The following is a 23,579-nucleotide window of genomic DNA, read 5'->3' as shown; positions in this document are numbered from 1 at the left end:
GCGTAATGCTAAAAAAAAATTATTTAAGTATGCATGTACGAACTTGTGAACCATAAAAGTAGTTCTAGTAATATTGAATATAGTAATGGATGGGCACATTTCCAACTGCTTTCGTGGACGTGATTATCATGGACTCGAACCCACTGGATGAATGATTATTATATTTTAAGTTGTGTCGAAAATTGAAGAACGTCTTGTGTCCTAACACTAGGTTGTCTCTGTTTACCCTGCTTTGTAGTAAATAACATGGAGATGCTCTGCTTTGGTTTAAAAGTAAAAAAAAAAATTACTAAAAAATATGTAACAAATAAAATACTGAAGAAAAGTGTATTTTTATGTGTTTAATTTTGTTTTTAAATTTATTTTTAGAGAAACTCTACCAAATAACACTATTTTTCGTACTGGAGTAGAAATATCGGAAAGTTTAGAAGTGATAGTAAACAGTGATAAAGTTCTAGCTAAAGGAGACTCCAATGAAAGTTATGTCTCTGTAAGTATAATTAAAAAAAAAACACTTTTTCCCCTATAACAGGGTGGGACTGCCTTACTTTTCTTAAAAAGGGACCTTTTATTTTTCCATACATGTATTTTCAGCTCTACGTATTCGATAAAAAAGAGAAACTAACTCTCTTAGAAAGTGCTATAACACTAACTGCAGCTACATTTTTTGACGTGACGGTCGATGTTTGGATCATTGATTCATCTGACGATGTAAAAGCTTTGTCGCTATCCAATCGCAAGTGTTTTTTGCCAAGTGTAAGTATTCACTTAAATATTTAGTAATCAGGTATTTTCTTTACTTTGCAGTTGCTTCTTTTTTATTTGGGTTTTCTTCTTTACTTGTCACTAGCGTAAAATATAACAGCATATAGGAAGGTTGGAAGAGGGAATCTAGTGCTACAACACTCTGCTCTCCACTTTCTGCCTGCGTGTTGAATTATCTCCAGACTGAGAAAAGCGAAGATATATAATATTTCGTTCCTACGACTGGGAATAACCCACAGTCATCACGTGTAAATGCGACACTCTGTGTCACTGCGCCGCAACGAACTCTAATGTATATAATAATAAAATTCGACATGATAATATAAAAATTGTATATTTTGTAAAGAATTAAAAATTAAATATTTCAGGATACACAAGCTATAGCTAACTCGTACCAAGGATGTATGACTGCACTCATATTACGAAAAGTGGTAGGCTACTGCCGCTGTGTACCTTTTCAATACACCTGTAAGCATACTCTTATTTAATTTTTCTTCAAAGACAAATATTAGAAAGAAACTACTTTGTTCGGTTCCAGTTAAAAGATTTTATTCCGTTGGATAGACCATTTATCAAGAGAGGTTATGTATGTACATTATACCCGTACGAACCCGTACTTGGTACCTTGTCCTTTGCAAAATTAAAACACCATCATCGTCCCAAATTTTATCTTTCTAAATTGTTGAATGGAAATGGAATGTTTAAAAAATTGATAATTGGGCGAAAAGTAGGGAACGAAGTATCTAAATACTAGGTTCCCTCTGGCTGTTCTACTGCAAATATATGCGGGAACTATTACATATTATCATTGTTTGCCAACACCAATGTTATTTCAGCGCACGATCTGGGGACGCAAGACTATCCGAACTGTACTTGGGAGCGATTCAACTGTATACATCAAATGTTAGGTGAGATAGTTAAATGTAAACAATACTAATTAAATAAGTAATGCTTGCGTGTGGATTCTTTCAAATGGACTGGAATATGATACGATCGTCGGTGAATTTATCAGAGTTGTGCTCATCATCATTCATCATTCATCAAATAAAAATTAATTTCTGCGAATTGGAATCAAACCCTTAATCATAGGTACTACGCCACGTCGGCGTCTCATTAACATTTACTTTTTTGGAAGCTGTAAGATTTTCAAAAAGCTGTATTCTAAGTAAGGCCGTGCATTGTATCACCACAGTGAAATAATGAAATTCCTTACTTTACGCCATTGTTCCCCCAAATGGGAACTTAACTCATATCTACCTCGATTATCCTCAGACGTTAGCTCATATATTTTATATTTTTCTCCTGCCTTGGAACTTCCGTCAACCACCAAAAACTGTCGATCATTAAGAAATTTGACATACTCTGACACGAGGTGAAATGTATAGGGCTGGCACTCGTGAAAGACACCTCGAGATAATCCTGCATTTAATATAGACGACATGACGTTTTCAAGACAAGCATTCTATAACAAATTAGAAAAATAATATTTTATTTTTAGATCAAGAAATTCAATTCTCTAATTTACACACGAATTCGAAACATTGCGCAACGTGAGGTGGAAGTTAACACCGCGTTTTGTTTTACCCGAATTGGAAAATGAAAGTAAATCTACTGATTCCATGTCATTTTCTGAATTGCATAATATTTGGATATAATAATCTATTTAGGTTATTTACTACGTGCCTTTCTTGAGTCTACGTATGTTTATCAAACTCAAATAAAGTATATTCCAACTTACAGAACAATCCAAATTTCATCAAAATCAGTTGAGTATTAGTTTAAAGTTAATAAATAATATATGAATGTACTTGATAGATATTTGAAACCGAGATTCATGAAAATATGTCAAATGTTATCCCCGAAAATTACCTTTATTACGTTACTTGGATAATAGATACTATTATATTTTTCAGAAATTAATTATTAAAGCTTTGAATTCAATAGCTACTGTTATTATATTGGATTTTATTTACTGGATTTGGATAATCCCTTCCTAACTTTATAAATAGGTGGTTAATTGTTTTTGTTGTGGTATTCCCTGGAGCATGTGAAACAGTAAAAAGTTATTATTAATAAGCTGCGGAGCACTCAATGTACTATCATTCAAATCTAGGCAAAAAGTGTTCATTCTGCTATATTGTATAAAGTTATTTTAGTAGCTTCATGACGTGCCTTTATATTAGCACATTAATTAACTATAACTCATTAGAAGACCTCATTAGGTCTTGCGGTTTGCTGACGATATTGTATATATCTCGATGATATGACAATGATATGATGCAAAGCTTCATTACCTTTATGTACCTACATGCACCTATATGTCTCTTATTTTTAACTTCAAACTGTGTCCAGTTCATAGCAAGGTACGCAGAGCGAACCTGGGTTTAAAGACAGTTCGGCCCCCCATTAAGACACTTTCGTTCCCACTTTCCACCGAAGAGAGGAGACATTGCGTGTTAAATGTGGAATTCAACGCCGCGCTTCGTTGTACAAAAGCGAAGTTTGAATAGTTTTCTAAAGCCGAATTTGAATCCGCCATCACATTTTATTATAAAACGTTTATATAATTTTCTCTCATATAAACACATTTTACCTAACACAAATTGGTTTGAATAGAATCGTGGCAAGGAACTAGCGTAGCAGCATTCACGCGTCTGCACACAAAGTAATTGGAATTTATTTATTTGTTGAATACTACATGTGAATATCTCGAGCCAATTTCAAGAAGCAATATTTGCTCACATTTTACGTCTATATGTGGAAAATATTCTTAATATTCGATCTGATCGGCTAGCATTTCACATCAGGGCGAGACTTGCGACATCAGTTTTGCTTCAATCTATACTTTTATGCTACCATAAACTACACAAATATTAAGAAGCTGAAAAATTCATGTGTTTGAATGCGCTAATCTCAGGAACTACTGATTGGAATTGAAAAAATATTTCTGTGTTAATATGAAGTACATAAATAATTAAGTAGTTCAAGCGGGCGAAGCCTAAGCAGATCGCTAGAACTCTATAATAATTATAAGAATCACTTTTTTTTTAAATTACTTTTTTTACATTGTTTCAAAAATATACACTGTAAGGTAAACCACAAATGGCTGGAAGCCTCTTTAAAGCAATTAAAATTTACTAAATTTTACATTAGACGGTCGGCTTTCCCGTTCAAAATAATTTATTAGCTATTTCACAGTGACCTATGATCAAGCCGAATGGGCGCATTATCATACCAATTTCTACTAACATCAACAAGTATGTTTGGAACAACGCGCTAATCTCAGGAATTACTTTTTCGAATTGAAACAATCTTTTTGTATTCGATCTGTTTATCAATGAAGACTATTATAGGCTTTATAATATCGTTAGATGTAGCCCGATAACCTTCCGTTAAAGATGTCCCCATGTGACCAAGGCGTGAAACCGCAAGTAAGCTAGTTAGATCATTCGTTTTTTATACATATGTAACTAAAGGCTAGTTAGTAACTTCATTTGCGTGGACTTCATCTACCTTGCAATGCTACTTCTATATACCACCTGCTGCGGTCGAAGTACCTACTAATTTGGAAAAAATATTTTATATATTAATATATTTTCAGGTCAAGTACAAAATAACATTCGAGATATAATAACAGAAAATGAATGTTTTCAAAAGTGCGAGTACGTTCAGTACGAGACCGAGGCTGACTACATTAATGTGAAGCGAGATGGAAGGTATATTATTAGATATATACATTAATAAACGTACCCTCATACTGTTTTCCGCAAATAAAGTGGTAAGACACGCACCATATCGCTCGTTTCAAGTTTTAAGTGCGGGACTCAACAGCTCCTGGACTTTTCTGGGTGTAAACCACCAGCTTCAGTATTAACTAGTGTTAAATCATTAACTTTTGCAATTACAAACTAAAGGTTCACAGTCGAGTTCTCAGTCGATTACAATTTATTGCTTTAGAATTTCCATACAGAGAAAACGCTTTTGTTTGAAGAGATTTATTGAATGAATTACGGTGTTATCGGTATTTGGAATTTATATGTATTTTATTATAATGTTCTATTGACTTTACTAAAACCAAATTTGATTTTAAGTTAATTTAATTGTAATATTCAAATTTTATATAACAGTTCGATTTGTTAGGGCATCAGTCAGCCAGACATGTAAACGTCGTGGATTCGATGCCTGCTCGTATAAATATTAAATATTTTAATTTATCCTCGCTGTAGTATCAGCGCACACATTTATAAATCAGTTCGTACGAGAAAATAAGGAATATGTCGAATAAAAAATTATTCCATTTGCAAAAAGTGTTAGAAATTGATCGAGGTCGTTTATAAGACGGATGACTCTTACGTACGTATGTGTTTTCTGAAACCGAATACGACAAATACAATTAATGTGGCGGAAAACTGCTTATGATAAAAATATAACAGTAAAAAGCTTTTTGTTCTTAGAGTTCCGTACCTTGTATAAAGACATATTGTTTGTCTGTCCGTCTGTCAAAACCGAGAGAGAAGAATATCGAGATCGCGTGGAAGTAGCAAGTTGAAATTAACGTTAAACCTTCAAGTCTACGGTCTCTTTTCAGAAAAATCAAGTATAAGTCAACGTAATGAAAATATTATATACACGAAAATTTTGCTGTATTTTATATGAAATTTTCCTCGTAATCAAACCATATAGGGTTCCTGATATCGAAATAATTATTATTTTACAGGTAAATCTATTACAAAACTTACGTATATGGTACGGAACTTTAAGGCTCTGACCTGCTTTTATTTGTTACTCGTAAGACTATAGGCCGATTATTCTGTCAAGATTAACGCCGTCGTGGCCCGGCGGGACAGCATAAGATTTTAATCGCGAAGTTGTGAGTTCGATTCCCACAGAGAAAATAAATTTCGTTTCCTTTAATTAATATTTTTATTTCCTTGCTCTGATAATAAAATAAAACGCAGTAAGTACCGCCGCTAAGCACATAAATTCTCGAAAATATTTTCTTTTTATGTATATTATTTATTTTTATAATACAGTAAAAAGGATCACAGCTGTCGAGTTGCAATACACTTCACAGACAACACTTGTATCAAATATCGTCGAGAAGTACTTTACACCTGGGATCAAATGCTTGGTGAGTTCATGTTTCATAATAATTTACGTCTCCTTTAGCTTTTGCGATCATTGTAGCGCGGTGGCCGTGTGAACAGATACGCGATGTTTGTTAGTTCGATATCTTACTCGGAGAGCACCGATTCGGAGGATCATTATATTTAATTTCACGCTTTGGAATTTTTATATTCACGCTTTTCCAAGACTAAGTCTTGTGTTGTATATGAGACTGCTATGGCTTTCTTGCTATAAAATACATATTTTTTACTAAAATATTAATCAATAATTTCAGCGAATTTAGGGGGCATTTTCGGATTATGCCTAGGGGGCTCTATAATCAGTGTCATCGAGATATTGTGGTTTATACTAGAGTTGTTGTTTACAAGCTGTGATCAAAGGCGAGTTGCGAACAAAATATCAGCTTTCACAGTCAAAACTAATTATATGTCGCCAAGGAAGAAAAAAACTCAGCTATATCCGTTTGTGAATTAAATAATTATACGTTAAAGAAATAAAATATTGACAAGAATGGCATGTTTTCTACTCTGAGAAAATAAATAAATTTTAACTTATATCGTGTGTTATTATTAATAAATATATATTGTTGAGGCTATCGTGGTGTAGGACAGCATCTAACTGTAAATGCGACGTTCCATCATCATTCATTTTCTCCCTCCCCTGGTTGCAAGATTACAAAGCGCAGCGTTGAGATTAGCCATTCACTAAAGTGAGAAACGGAAAGTTTTATCACAAGACTCTCTCTACGTGCACAGCAGGGTACGATGTATCCATCGAGTACATCGTCGATATAAACATCGTGCAGCGTAAAGCTTTTTAGATTTCACGCCATCTTGGACCACCGACCCCATATAATAATTGATATACGTATATTTGGAACTCTTTTTCTAAACATGGAAATCATCCCATAATAATTATAGATGTGTGATAACAGTTTATTCCCACATTAAACAGTTATCTTACGAAGTAATTTGACTGTCAAATTAAATTAAATTAACTTGAATTTAATGATGATATATGACACCATAATAGAATGCTTTGAGGTGTTCTTGCGAAACATTTATTAGTGGAAAGTTATTTCAGACATTAGAGGTAGCTCCGATATTAGAACAGCAAATTAAATTTGAAATTTCAACGCGCTTGCCTTAATTAAAGGGAACCTTGTTGTTCTTGTATCCTTTACTCGCATAGCAGGGTAGTATCGATATCTCGCTCGGCAAATAAAATGTGGGGTTGAGGTCCGCCACTACTTATAAGCGAAGTAAAGCATGCAGCTAAAAGAAAGAAAGCTAAGACACCCCGTTTTTAATAAGACACTGCCGTTTCCCACTTTTCGCCGTATTCAGTAAACCGACTCTCTTACGATTTTATTATAAGTATAGAATAGATTAGGCTTTTATAGAGAAGTTAAAAGTGTGGTTTAATTTAAAGTGATGGTGACAAATACATTCTGTCTCTACATATATAAGATATTAAATGGCATTAAATTCTTTTAAGAAACCCTTTTAGGGACCAAGTGCGCTCTTGTTATATTAAAAAGAAGTGGCCACTTTACTAATGTATGGAATTTTGATATAGGTTTGACCATTTTGTCAATACTCGAGAGGATTCGTATTACTTTATCCTAAAAATGTAATAAGGAACTTAAATTAAAATGATGTAGGTGCTACTTCTGTATTATGTACACTCTTTCGTAGTATGTACCTACTCATATTCCTAATATTCCGCCTAAATTTTGAAATATTGCTTGTTGAAGTGTGGAAACCAAGACGACTGTGTTGGTTTTTTTTCTTATTATAAGAAAGACTTTCTTCTTATTCCAAAGCGATAAAAATTTAATAATTTTATTATTTTAATCCAGAATCGAACCCATGACCGCCGCACTTGAAGCCAAATGCTATGCTGCTGCTATCTATTACTAACGTGAGGCCATCGTAGCTTCTACTTTATAAGTACGTAGCGGCCTTTTCATATATTTTTTTCGTTGTTGTTAGTGTAAAGGAAAATCTGATGCCGTCAAGGTATAGTCTCTAGCGGCGTTAGGTTAGGGCGAGGCTGGGCGACCGCCCAGGGGCGCCGGATAAAAAGGGCGCCGTAGACGCCCGTTTAGGGCGCTTTGCACAAAGATGTCTCCTCGCTGCAGTGGCGTAGCTACGGTATTTGCTGCCCGGTGCGGCTTAGGGGACTTGATGCCTTTTAAAATGGTCTAAGATCTAAAACCAAAAAACAAAGTGATCGTCGACTTTGATTACGGATTACCGGGAGTCTTCTTGAGAACTGTTTTTCAATATAGTTCGCAGATAGAAAGGCTAGAAGAAGTGAAATTTTATTAGTTTTTTTCATTATTTTTTTTAAATAACCATCCGGTTATTTCGTTGTACCCATTGCCTTTTTTGTATGTTATTGAATTGTAGTTAAGGGGCGCCGAAAAAACTTCGCCCAGGGCGCCGGTAGTGCTAAAACCGGCACTGGGTATAGTGGAACAGTGACTGTAAGCACGGCTACTTTAATATATCATTAAATGACTCCAATGAAGTACGGGCACGGAATATCTACACTAAGTTTTCAAGTTCAGGTTAAAAATTATAATAATAAAAATAAAAATGTATATAGCAAGAACCCAATTTAACAAATGGTTGTTAGCGGCATCTATCATAGTCTTTGAGAAACAGTTCAGTTCAGTTCTTTATTTATAGCGCTTTGAGCGTGCTTTGAGAAACTAAAACAAGGTTTTCTTCAACAATGACAGCGTTTAGATAGGAACCTAATAATAGTATGAAATGCCATTTATTTCCAAGATTTTTTAAGAGATGGCGCTATTTAAATTTATTAAACAATTTTTTTTAAACAAATATTATGCAGTATTAGTTGACTTATTTTTATTTTTTTCTCCACGTTGTATTCCACACATAACAGGGTAAGTAAAGGGAACCTGAGAATCTTATATTAAGAAACTTCCGTTCTCCACTTTCCGTCTAATTCTGGAGGCATTATGTGTTTCTAAAAAAAAGTTTTTACAATAATTATAATGATACGATGATGAACTTATAATATTAGGCGAATCAAAGTTATTTAAAAATATTTCATTTATAATTTTGTAGATCGCTGTATGTTGATAACATATTAATTTACTTAGTCAGTTTTACAAAAGGACGTTCATTATGTTTTTATATTAATTCTAAGCAAAGCACTTAGAGGGCGCTGTTATATCTAAGTGTATCTTATTTCTTAGAGAATTAAATATGTTTTTAGCTTCACTCTGTATTCCCCATATAACAGAGAAGGATCTCCGTTAAAAGACACTCCGACATTCCGACACAAAAAGAGTAATGTATGAAGGACTGTTTTAACACTAAACTGCTTTTTCCTATACTGTTATATCTATACTTATAATAAAATCGTAAGGGGGTCGGTTCTGTACTTGGAAGATATTTAAAAAAAAATGTTATTGGGAACCTTTATTAACGTAATAGAACCCAAAACAATGATTTTTAAACTTTTTGCATGTTTGTCTGTGCGTCTGTTATCGCTAATCTCAGAATCGGCTTAACTGATTTAGATGCGGTTTTCACTATTGGATTCTGGAAAATATATAAGGTTTATTTTATTACAATCGGTTCATAAATAAAAAAGTTATATCAATTTAAAGTACTTAGTTCGACAAATTTGATAATTGCCGTAACCGTTATTTTATACTGTTTTACTGAATTGACTGAATCTTTACTTTTCAATTTCTTTATTAATATTTCTATTTCAAGCTGGCGTAGATCCCCACAGGCCCACTATTATGAAATATGTGTGAAGGAAGATAAAATAAAAAATTGAAGAAAAAAAAATGCAAATAAGGAATCCCTACATACCACAGAGCGTTAAATAATTAAATGTAAGACGAAAAATTGATAGCAACACGAGACCAATCGCTATATTGAAGACGTGACCTGAACCTCAATTTCACGTAAAATTTATTATAGCGTTTCATAGAGAATTTTAGAGGTTTTTAAAGTATTTTCGAAGCTAATATCGAAGAATCGAACTTTTCTAGTACAGAATGATTAGAAATTTTATGAACTAGCTCTGTTTTACCTTTTGTAGGTACAGTTAAAAAACTTTAAAAAATACTGAATAATATAAATATATGTTTTTTAACCTAAAGTTGTAAAAAAACTAGCTTCACTTTTTATATACGCAGGATAGCGAGTTAAATTAGTGTTTCTCACTTTCTACTCAACTATCGTGTTGAGTGTCGAAACTCAACGCCATCGTTTGTTACTACGGCGAGCAAATGAAAAAAAATCATTCAATGGAGTCGTAATGCGCCGCTGCCTGTCAACGGCCTTAAATATTTATTAAATTGTTGGATTTTTCATGAAAGAGCAAAAATTAAGAACGCAATCATTTAATGAAATCTAATTAGTAAGTTTAGTCGTTAATTTGACAAACAGTGACTTTTGAGCCTTAAGTATGTTACAGATTATATTATAACTTCTCCGAGTGTTGAGATACTCCATTCTCTATTTCATATTCGATATATTATAGAGACATTGCTTAAAAGTAGTGAAAATCAAGTTGGAGCTTTTTCTGCTTACATCGGTGGCTTCTCTATAATATTCGCAATAATCTAAGCCTGTATTTTAATGAAAGTTACATTAAAATACGACTATTTTGTACTTTAAATTACATTTGTTGTGTTATATTTTAGAGGCAAGTACCTACTTTGTGAAAATAATGATAAATATGTTTTATATTTCACGGATTTGGCAAAATAAGGTTCGTAGTTGGACTTCTGTGACATGAGTATGTAAACGTTTTATTTAATTAAATATTTTTTTCAAAATACCATACTACCGTTGCACCATACTAAATTCACAGTCGTATAAAATATGTAAAACGTCAAATAAATACTTGAAAAGCCAAAACCATAAAATGAGGTCTTGAACAAACACCTAAAAGATTTCACATGAAAAATTTAAAAGTTATAAAAGATTTTATACCGGTTCTTCGGAACACATAAACATTGATAAGAATACTTAAGGTGAGCACTTGCTGTTATCAGAAACACGGAATATACTTCATAAAAAACGTAACAATAAAAATAGAACATTTTATAGTATTGCCATAAAGCTTTGGTAGAAATGAGCGTTGAAGTTATCGTTGCGATAAAAGTATTTATATAAGCGAAAAAAGCAGCTTTATGTAGGTATTTCTCCATTTAGCAGGGTATGCAGAGAGAACTTAATTTTGAGACACTTTGTCCGACACCAAAGGAGAGGAGAGCTACAGGGGCGTTACCGGTCTTTAAGGTGGATCATATGATGAACAAAAATATTTTCAAATATTAACACTACTGAAAATTTATCAGCTTAGTGAACTGTTTATAAGGAAATTATTTATGTATTTAAACCTATTTATTATATTTTTATAAATGTTTCTTATCATTACAGCAAGTGTAACGAGCGAAGCGAGTAAGCGAATCACTCTATATAGATAAAAAATATTCAACTACAAGTAACATTGTAAAATCTAAAAATACCATATAAAGTAATAGGAAATAGCTTTTTACTAAATACGCTTACAAAATCCCAACGAATTAACAAGTGTTAATATCAAAGCTAGGGCTCAAGAAGAAATTTCTTTACGTGTGACAATTTTGACGGCCATCGTTGACCCGGTCGGCTCGAGGGCGTTTTGGAGTCGCCCAGCGGAAGCGAGTGCCTGTTAATGTGTGAAAGTGGTGGAAAATGCACATCGTATCGCGAAAATGTGAAATTTAAAACGAAATTAGCTTTAATTTGTGTTTTTTATTTAACATTTCTTTTTGAGTGGATTAAAATGAGAACAAGTATTGTAGTTGTGTGTTAGAGCGCAATGGTATTGCATTCTAAGTTCATTTCATGCTTTTGTATATTTTTTAACAAACAGTATTCGAAAAGATATTTAAAGCCATTAACATAGTAATGTTAAAAAAACAAATCTCGCAACTCAGTTCTTCTACCGTCGATTTTTTTGTCTCCGCGCTGTATCCCGCGCATAGCAAGGTAGGCAGAGTGATTCTAATTTTCCTTTTCCTTTTAACATTTCCCATTAACCAGTTTTCTTTAGTAGTTCTATACAAAGTTAAGTTAAACTAGGTGCAATAGCTATATAGTAGTTGCTTGTGACCTATCCTATGCATTTATGTAAAGCGTGCACCGGCGGTGAATGTCGTATAAGCAGACAGGGTAATATATTCTACAACTACATTATAAATATTTTATGACTCTATTGAAAACTATTTTATTTTTATATAACTACACATTTTCAATATTGCATAATATTGTTTAAAGCTCGTAATTTTTATGATCACATAATAATACTACTAGACTAGTATCAGCTAGTCGTTTCCCGTAACTTTGTTTGCGTGGATTTATCGACGTAAAATGCAAAATCCCGTCCCTCCTTTCACGTAGGAATTATTTTATAAAAAAAAATCGCGAGCATCTGCTTGTAAAAGATATACACTTTAAATAAGCTCACTGCAATATCTCGTTCGCATTCATAAAAGGGGGATTCATAACAACAATTTACACCGATGTTTATGTCTTACTTCCTGCAGATAAGAAGCATTGAAATTCTGTGTAAATACAATCTTTTATGGATAAATCGTTTCGGCGGTTTCTATAGGAATGTTTCTGATACAGTTTTGTTTAGCTTTACGCTACATCGCGCATATACCATGATAGAGAAAGTCTAGGAAATTAGTGTTAACACACTCAGTACTCCACTTTTCGCTCGATTTTCGAGACATTACGTAAGTGGTGTGTATTCAATAGGAATTAGCCATTTTAAGTTACCTATAAATAAGGAAAAACTTAATTTAAAAATATATGTTTAAAAAAAAATTTTATATAAAAAAGGTGATTCTTTTGATGTAAGGTGGAACTATGTCATCAGGCTAAGTGATGACCTAGCTACGTTTCTTAAAGCATAATCTTACTAATTCTAGAGCACTTCATTTTATTCTGTAAAGTGGTTACCACTTTTGAAATTTCCCTTTTTTTGCTAAAAGATTGTAGAATTTTACGTTTAAAGTTGCTATTAAATATGATAGTAGTAGGTTCTATTTTTTATTAAAGAAAATGTTTTTCATGTTAAACTCGTAACAAATAAAAATATTTACAAACATACATACATAGCTTCACGCTTTGTGGAATGCAGAAAAAGTTACCATATCTAACAACCAATAAAGAAACTATTTTTTTTTAAAGTTCTATTTAACTTCACAATAGCAAAATCTTCAACATTTATGTTTATACAGTCAGGCATTGTAAAATTAATCCACTCAACTGTAAAGTATTAAGTATTTATAAACTTTAGCCTTTGAAATGACTTTAGGACTCAACCACTATATAATGCTATAATTTAAGTCTTTAATCTTTACTTATATAAATTACTAGCGGACGCGCGCAGCTTCGCTTGCGTATTTAGGGGGTGAATTCTAAAAAACCATAAAACACATGTTCAATTAAATATTTTTAAGAGTCAAAATTTCAAATTTTATAATAATCGGTGGCCATTTAAAGATGTTTCCATACAAACTTTCAACCCCTTATTTGCACTCTTAGGGGGAGAATTATAAAAAGCAATGAAATACGTATTCAATCTAAATCTAAAATCTAAAAAATCTAAATTTCAAATTTTATAAAAATCGGTGTCGATTTAAATGTTTTTCCATACAAACTTTAAACCCCTACTTCACCCCTTTAGGGTTAAAATTTTTCAAAATCCCTTCTTAGTGGATGTCCAGATTACGAAAGTAAACATCTGTCCAAATTTCACGTTTCTATCATCAGCGGTTACGGCTGTGCGTGCGTCTTACCTCGGTCAGTGAGGACAAGTCCTTTTATATATGGACCGTTTATTTTGAAAGTGGTGTAAGTCCATTTTTGAAAAAAATGAGCTATCACGTAATTCATGCTTAATTTAATGTAATTTTTTATATATAACTAGTCCGTGTTTAATTTCTCAAAAAAAACCCATGTTTTAAACAACTTAAAATTGGTAGGTAAATGAAATTGCATAATCATCGACATACTAACCTTTAATTTTCTCGAAACAAAAGAAAATGGACTTACACCACTTTCAAAATAAACGGTCCATATATAGATTAGGAATACAACGTGGCTGGGGTACTAAATGTCGCGCTTTGCTTCGTTACCAGAGCGACGAAATTGAAATATTTCATTTCCTCGAGTGGGAATCGAACCCACAACGGTGGCCCTTACAGTCGCACGCTTGTGCCACGTCTAGCTTCTACTGAAATATCAATAATAAAATAAGAACACTACCACATAAAATAGATTTATAAGTTTACGTAAACTAAAGTCCAAACACATACACATAGAGTGAAACTCAAGTGAATTTATTTGGGTCGTTCCTAGAAATGTACGACTAAACGTTAGCGTTACGTTAATCCCGAGAGGGGCTGATTTATGATGACGAAAAAATCGGTTGATATTTTATAACTTAAATTGTATTATGTATAGTTGCAAGTTGTGTCTCGCACATAGCAGGGTAGGCAGAGAGAACTTGGGAACCCAGTGTTAAGACACTATCGTTCTCTACTTTCCGCCTAATTCTGGCATTGCGTATTGAGTGGCAGAGTTTAACGCCGCGAATTGCCTCGTTACTAGGGCTAGGACACTAACATTTCAAATATTCTATTTCCTCGAGAGGACGCTTCGCACACTTGTGGCGCAGGAGCACACTCCTGTGGCCGCAGTGTATTCGAGAGCTTCTCCATGCTCAAAATATTTTTTTGCTTGTCACTCTGATTAGACTTTGTCCCACGAATATAATCTCCTCCTCTCGGATAAGTTTACCTGTGTGTACACTTACAGGTACAATTACTGGGAGAAGGAGATTCTCTAATCTCTAATCTTATGTATTTACAAATGGATCAAATGTAATCTTTAACCTACTATTTAAACAATAATTCTCTTATACTATCTTATAAATATGTAAAAAATATTAGCTTTTTTTTTAAATCTCACTTCGTATGACCTGTTTATCTGTTACTTATAAGTATAGTTGTTATAAAGAAATCCCTCTTTCCATCTTATAGAAATGTATGTACGCGGAAATATGACATGGAAGATAAAATCAATGAGAAATTAATAAAAAACTATCTTTTTTTTAACCCCCCAATTACTGGAATAGGTCAGTCTCATTATCGTTGTTGTGCTAACAGCGAAATGGTTGAGTTAACACGCCTAACTTCAACGTAAATAAAGACGACATTTTTATTGAAAGTAGAGCCGTTTTCCTTCTGTAATTTCCTCGGGTCACCCTTAGAGTGTGGTCTAATTTGTAGGCGACTAGTCGTCGCGCGCCTCATATTTATTTGCATGAACCTTAACAAAAATCTGAAATCTATTTAAATTTTTCCGTTTCTGTAGGAATTTCGAGAAAACCTTTCTTAGTGCTCCTCTACACTCTCTCACTTACCTACATGTCAAATTTAACTTTCTGGATTCAGTTTTCTCTGTAGGTTGTCTGTGAGTTACTTAGTAACGAAATCATTTTGTATAATACTAGCGGCCCCCGCCCAGGTTCACCTGCTTCTTTTATATTCTATCAGAGCTTGTTTGATTGTAATTGCTATAACTATAAATCTATTGCTACTTGGGTAATAATAATATTTTAACTATATTTATTTTAGTGATTTTTAAAGTGAGGAACGTGTCTAAGTATGAAAGGGGAACGGAGTGTATTAAGACTAGATTCCCAGGTTATTTCTGATTACCCTGTTACAGAGTGAATGAAAGAAATATTTACCAGATGGGGAAAAAATGTTATTTATTTAATTTATATTTATATTCATAATTTATATCTCTTATTCATATCAAAATGTTTTGTTGACTACACACAATCTCAGGTCAAAAAGTTATTTAATTTTCAATAAAACAATTTCATATAAAAGATAATCCACTATCAACTCAGGTCAAATATTGGTCAAATCATAATTGATTTTTTGTTTGCACTAAATGCGATTCATTCTTTTAATTAAATTATTACATTATATACAATTCTGATAATTTTCTATACGCCTCAGGGGAAATATAATAAATAATCAAACGAGCAAACGAGCGTTCGGGTCACCTGGTGGTAAGTGATCACCGCCACCCACGACCCCGTGCAACACCAGAAGAGGCACAGGTGCGTTGCCGGTGACGATAGACACACTTTTTTGAAGGTACCTATATCGTATCGACCTTTAAACACTGCCGCGGGTACACCATTCTACATTTCCATAGCGCGTGGAAGGAAATTCCTTCGAAACCGCACAGTAGGGGAATGCCATTTTCTATGGTAACCAGAAAATCGCAGCGCTGAGTTACGCCTTTTAACATGCAATAATTCAGCGGAAAATGGGAAACGGAAGTGCCTGAACGGAGAAGAGAGTGTCTTAAAATTAAGTTCCCAGGTTCCCTCGGAAAAAAAAACATCAAATCTCTTATCACTTGTGCCGATGCGTAATCACACAGATATTTTTCGCTCTGCCACAAAGTTAAAAACTCGTTATTCGCGGCCAAAAGTTAAGGAAAGTCACCATTGTGTCTGACGGTGAATTTATCGTCAGTCTGTGATTTCACAACAAGCTGCTTTAATTGGAACATTATTGTTCGTTTTACTTCAATAATATTGAGGCGCTATTTGTAAAGTTTCTACTGTAGGAATAATGCATTTTATTGTATTTTTATATAGATATAAGTGAATAATCAATGGCGGAATTCCGTATTTATCTCAACCCAATTTTCATCTTTAATTTAATATTTTTCAAGTAGGCACAGGTATTGTGATAATGTGCGTTTTTTATCCTATTTTTAACCCTTTTGTTGTGACATAAGTTTGACAAGTCTATCTATCTATGTGTCTGTGGCACCGTGGCTCCTGAATGGATAAGCGGATTTAAAAAAAAAACATTTATACCTATTTTTATATTTTATCAAACAGTATTCTTAGATGAATAGTGATTACGAAATAAACCCACACTTTATAACATTACATAAAAATATTCGTTTGTTTTACATTAAGCCGTACAAAATCTGCGTCATGATGCACATGTACGTATGTACGAACATACTCGGAGCTCACCACGAGACAATGAAAAAACCCACATGCTTATTAGCATTTTTTTAACAATTCTTATATGTTATTCATCTCGTCAGGCTTATGGCAGCCATCTAATTAATCCGTAAAAATATCTCAAAAGGGGAAAAAACCCAGCGTACTTTATTCACGCGAATAAAACAGCCAGAAACATATGCGAAGGAAAGCCTTTCACATATATAAATAAGTAACAAGCGTCCTTATTACGGTGTGAGAGGATTTTGTAAGAATATAATATGTACGTGTATATATATCTTTATGTTTTAATATATAAGTTTTGTGTAAATAGTGTCTTTTTCGAATAGCAACAGCTAGTATTATTTATTTGTTGTAGCACCTATTATTAATTAGAGGTGTTATTCTGATAATAGAAAATTGACATACTTAGAAATTTTGATAAAAACAAGATGAAATGACACATTTACACCAAACAATGTATGGAATGACAATGACAAATTTTACACCAAATTCGGCAGATATTACTTGTTGAGTTTCGGAACTCAACACCGCGCTTTGTCTTGTTAATGCGTAGAAATGAAAATATTAAATATTTAACTTCCTTCCTTTCTAGTGGTATTTGACCTAACAGCCTATTGCGTTTACGCTTAGTACAATTGGCCTCCAAAATATCGATTTATATATAAATACAAATAATACCAATTAATTGTAAAGTTATTTCGCGTCCCATTACCAGAATCTGCCTTTGGAATCCCCTAGATATATTTTATGGAGAGAGCACACTCTTTTTGCAATAGCTGGCATAAGGTGCGCTACCCAACCCTTCATATTTACGATTAAGTCGTGATCAGAAATATAACGGATGGAAGTGTTTTTTGCCGATAGGCCCCTGATATACAGATGGAATACTGGTACCGTTAAAGGTTGGTTTACTGAATTGGTTCTGATCGTATAAGAATATTTGAAGATTGCCTTTGCTAAGGGATGGAGTTTTTTATTTTACCTGTAGTGAGATGTGCGTAGGTTTGAAAATATTTATTATTAAATATATAATAAATATTTTCAAACCTATAAAATATTTATTCCGCTCATCAGCTTGCAGGGTCGACAAAAGGAACCTAGAGTTAAGACACTGTGTTCTTACATTTCGTTCAGTCATTGCGTGTTGAGTGGCGAATCCTTAATACAGGCTTTGTCTTGAAAACAGAAAAATGAATGCTTTTTAGCGTTAAGCCCGCCTATTGTTTTTTTTATGTATTAAATTATGTGCAATTAAGAATATAAAAAAAAATCTCACTGCCCCGAATGAGAATCAAACCCACAAGTGTTGCATTTACAGTCAACAATATTTATTACATATTGTCAAAGTTATATATTCCCAAGGTTTTATTTATTTTATTGAAGAAATTTTATTTCTTGTTTCGATTTATTGCACTGATTCTCAATTTGATAGAAAATTGAGAATGAAATTTGGTGTCGGTAGAGTGCAGATATCGGGAAGTGTAGGCGAGCGTTAATGCGCATTTCAAAGGCCCTGTAACGCGAGGGACACCCTACACAGCATATTCACAATGCTGATTAGTTTTTACAGTTTTCTTCTCATTATACCACTCTGCTCTCAAAGTTTTTAATGTATAAATTTGAGGCCAGTCGTAGAGCAGTGCTACAAGCGTGCGGCAGTCAACAAAACAGATTGTGATTTCGATTCTTACTCGAGTAAACGAAATATTTAATATTTATATTTGCTCCTTAAACAGAGCTTTTTATATAAAGGATATTTTTAATTTTTTTTACAATTAATAGTTTTATTCATCTCATTGTACGTTTATAACACGATTGAAGTAATAAGAATTACCAAAATTAAGCTGCAGTTAGAAAATAGCGAGCGGAAACGAGTTCGCTGTAAAGAGTTATGTAAACGGAGTAACGAAGTGGGTTACGTTCATTATGAAATGCGGAAGCTTTAGTTTTTAAGGTTTAATAAATAATTTTTTTAGGCGGAGGGAAGGTTTTCCACACTAAGGATAGAAAAATATTTTTATATTTAATATATCTAGATTATTTATCAGTAAAATTGATTAACTTTACTGATAAATAATCTAGGTATAATTAAAAAAAAAGTATAATTAAATTAATTAAAATTGCCTTTTTCACATGATACTAAAATAAATATATAAAGACGTTTCTGTTACTAAATGATAATGCACAGGTGAAACTCGAAACCTGACATCTAGCTTGGTGAGGAAGTGAAGAGGAACACTAAGAAAGCTTCACGCTGTATCCCGCACACAGCAGGGTAAGCAGAGGGAACCTAGTGTTAAGACACTCCGTTCTCCATTTTCCGCCGAATTCTGGAGGCATTGCGTGTTGGGTAGCAGAACTCAGCGCCGCGCTTTGCCTCGATACCAGAGCAAAGAAATGAAAATATAATAAATATTTCACTAGTAAAAGACTAGAAAAATTTTCCCGGAACTCCTACTGGGATTAAAAAATGGAATTTACCAATGTAAATTTTAATAATTTTCCATTGTAAATTAATTTTAAGTTCCAATGCTAAGAAAATGTCTTATTTTGTATGCATTAGCCTCCCAGTGCTAAGGCCTAGTGCTAAGGCTCCCACTTGTCTACTATCTGCCCAATTTATGGTGAATTATTATATGCTGGAGTAACTATTATATTAAGTATCTATTATACAATATTTTCAGAAACCCGCTTATTTAGACTGTGCAGAAGATGTTACAATATAAAAGTATCTGCAAAAATACATAGAAATATGTGTATGTATAGGCAAAGTCTGCAAGTATACTAAAATATTCAACGGGTTAGCTACTTTTACTGCATCGCGGTATACGGTGTTAACTGCTTAGATCGTATTTATGGAGCTTAAATATTTGAATAAATTGTTAAATTTGTTGTTTTAACGGAAAAGGCCAGCCAGCCCAGAAAAAAATAACATTAAGAGATAACTACGAAATACACTAAACAAAAGCTAAAAAAAATATTTTTAAAAGTATTCATTACACTTCTTTTATTATTTTAAAAATTAAAACAGTAACCTTATAACTCTTGTAAGTTTACTTAGAATATGATATTTGATGAAATGATTACGGTTTTACTCTTTGGTTACGGAACCCTAAAAATGACACTAGGCCACTTAATTATGTCAGGCTTTTTTAAAAAAGACAGGTTTAAATCCCGTTATGATCAAAATCTTCATACAAAATTAAAGCACAATAATTAATAACGTTTCATAAAATAACGAAATATCCCTAAAGCAAATTTTCAACCAAGAACCACTTAATTTTCGCATCAACACTACGCTCTCATTGGAGAAAATAATTTGGCTGGGTTTTTCTAAAGTCCTTTATTACGCTCCGTGAGGGATCCCGGGTCGGTCGTAAATCAGAAGTTCTCACAAAAAGTAACTAAAAGTTTGCCGCGTGAAAATGATGAAAAGACGCGGAGTTTTATTCAGTTAGACTTTGAGATAGCCATATAATTGGTGGACGGAGTTTGGCAGACCATTTTTAAACTGTTTCGCTTCTGCTTCAAACGATATTAAATTATGGTTGTGTATCAGAAATTTCTGTAGAAATAGCAAGTCAAAAATATCCTATTGTAGACATTTCAAATAATTGAGAAAAAAATAATAAACTCATTTCAGATACCTGTATATTGTATTATGGGTTTCTCCTTCAAAGTAATCTAAGTCGATTTTGTTGAATCTTGAACTTTTCGTCACAATATTACTTACACTTTTGGGAAATTTGTGATCACATGTCAAAATGTCAAAGAATATTCAGAAGTCTATAAGTGAATATGTAACATTTTTTTGGTTTTACGCTTTTTGCTGCATAGCAGGGTAAGCAGAGGAAATCTAATGTGAAGACATTCAGTTTCCCACTTTTCCCCTCAATTTTCGAGACATTGTTGAAGCGAAGTTTGAGTTGAGTAATGAAAGTCAACGCTGCGCTTTGTCTTGTTATCTGAGTAAAAGAAGCCTTTATAATAAAAATAACACATACCTTAGAATGAATCCATAACCATCACGCCATACGACGGCCGCATCTGTGAAAATATAGAATTTACATACTTTCCAAACTCTTTATAATAAAAACAGCCAGGTCAGTTCTAGTTGATGAAGCAATTGTTACGACCTCCCTTCAACCGCAGTCAAATTGCCTTCTTTAATGTATGGCACGCACAGAGCCGTGAAAAAATGTATCGAAGCTCTTATACTGCGATTTCGTAACGAACGCTTAATAATTCTACAGACATTTATTAAATTATTATAATATGCGAATATAATTGATGTCACGTTGGAATATCTGGAGTTTCTGTGATTGTATTTGCTCAGACAGTTTAACGGCTTAATTAAAGTTATGTTTTTTTTTCTATTGTTTAAACCTTTGTGCTCTATCCTACATGTATCAAGGCAGAGAGACCATAATGTTAAGACTCTCCGTTTACCGTATACACCCCAATTTCATACAATTTTTGAGACGATGCATTATATATATTCCTTATATTTGCATTTATTAAATTATATAAATATGTACTGTTAAACTAAAAATACGAATAATATGAAAATAAAAAACAAGCAACAACCCTTAATAACTATTGCAATTACTATCAACTATTCTATAATATAAAATACAATAATAAAATATATATATATATATATATACAAGACGGAAGAGGCAACGCTCCTTTTTAACCGACTTCTGTAAGAAAAGGAGGTTATCAATTCGACTGTATTTTTTTTTTTTTATGTTTGTTACCTCATAACTTTTAACTGGGTGAACCGATTTTGATAATTTTTTTTTTGTTTGAAAGGTATAGCTTCCCGAATGGTCCCATTTTTTTTTGGTCCATGTCTGACAATGATATCCATGAGAAAATCACATAAGTCTTAAATTTGCATTAGGCATGTGCGCGACTAATAGCCGAATAAGTCAATGTCGCGCCAACCGATTTTGATGATTCTTTTTTTATTTGAAAGGATACACTTCAAGGATAATTTTGTGAAAGTTTGGTTAGGTTTCGATTATGGAATCCGGAGAAAATTGAGAAAGTTTGTTTTTTTTTGGTAAAAAATTGATTATACTGTAATAGTTACAAACAAAAACTTTTTAAATTGATGTCAGAAATGAGATTCCTGATCGTTGCATTTCTTTTCAACCAATCTCAAAAAAGAGGATGTTCTCATTTTCAACCAACTTCAAAAAAGGGAGATTCCGAATTTACCCGAATACTTTTTATGTAGGTTCTTGTCAATATACCAAAATGTAACTTTGCACAAAAATAATACCTAATTAAATGAAGTTTTACATAGAACAATCACAACCACTCGTTGACAACCACTACCACCACCATCACCACTCGTTCAAGAAGCATCATTTTAAGATCTACCCATCACTAAAAATCGTAAAATAAATTAATTTTTAACAAAAAGAAAAACCGACTTCTAAGAACGAACTAAAAAGTGAAAAATAATTATATAAAGATTTTATAATTTTGAAGTCGGTGCAAAGTAAAACAAAAAGGCTTAGTAATTAGATTTGACACCGACTTCAAAATTATAAAATCTTTATATAATTATTTTTCACTTTTTAGTTCGTTGTTAGAAGTCGGTTTTTCTTTTTGTTAAAAATTAATTTATACTGAAACTGCATATAGGGTAAAATTTATCAAGATGCCTCAATATTTTTTTTATTATTTACGATTTTCTCCATATCCATATTTCATGTGACGCACACATACACATATTACTAAATAAATACTACTAAGCGTTGCCAAACTTCTACTTTTCATCCGTCAAAACATTACCGAACGAGAAAGAACGTTCTTTTTCATGCTAAAGATAAAAAGATCTTATTAAGATTGATTAATAAAATCCTACTTTAAGGTTATTTATTATATCTCCTTTATTATGAAATTATTTAGAAATAATGCATGATTATTGCACCGCCCACAAAATTATATTCTACGATAGATAGGTACTTACATTTAACATTAGTGTTTCATCGTCGTTGTCGCATTGTCCTTTTACTAGCACTAATATTTACATCAAAAGTAATATTAAAAACTCAACATTTGTTTGAAATGTCTTAAAAGAATGTATGTTTTGATAGTACCTACACTCAAATACTAACACACAATAGTTTCACATTTGAGAAAAATACTCAGTAATTACATGTCACATTCATCACGATTTTTAGAAATCCGATTAATGATAAAATTAATATTAAACAACATCCAAAATTAATTTAAAACACTTAATAATTATTCAGTTGAACAAAATAATGTAAATACAACAAAACTTAGCCGTTCCGCGGCTTAGTTCTGTTCTTACACAGATAATTAAAGACATTGTAATAGTTGCCATTAATTAAAATACTTCTCGAACATACTTTTAAATTTGTTTAATTATTAAGATTTTCATTATTATTTATATTTGTTTAATTATTTTGATAGAAAATCGTATAAAAATTAAATAGAAATGAGTCTTATAATGTTACACGGGAACCTACGAAAACTTAATACGAAATAAACTAATATTTAGTAATTATTTGTAAATA

General features: G+C 32.7%; 1 long non-coding RNA gene across 1 annotated transcript in view; it reads right to left on the bottom strand.

Moving 5' to 3' along the window:
- The window catches only part of LOC146532374 (uncharacterized), a 131,344-nt gene extending 108,024 nt beyond the window's left edge, over positions 1 to 23,320 (bottom strand). The window contains exons 1-2 of the long non-coding RNA XR_014878661.1: positions 23,006 to 23,320; positions 21,024 to 21,066 (exon numbers count right to left, since the gene is read on the bottom strand). This is a non-coding gene — a long non-coding RNA (uncharacterized LOC146532374). The remainder of the gene's footprint in view (positions 1 to 21,023; positions 21,067 to 23,005) is intronic.
- Between the last annotated feature and the right edge of the window lie 259 nt (positions 23,321 to 23,579).

Source organism: Heliconius melpomene, chromosome 13, assembly GCF_056956725.1.
Source record: "Heliconius melpomene rosina isolate 202511_hmr_F chromosome 13, ASM5695672v1, whole genome shotgun sequence".
Classification (NCBI taxonomy): Eukaryota; Metazoa; Arthropoda; class Insecta; order Lepidoptera; family Nymphalidae; genus Heliconius; species Heliconius melpomene.
This window is presented reverse-complemented; position numbering and strand designations above follow the sequence as displayed.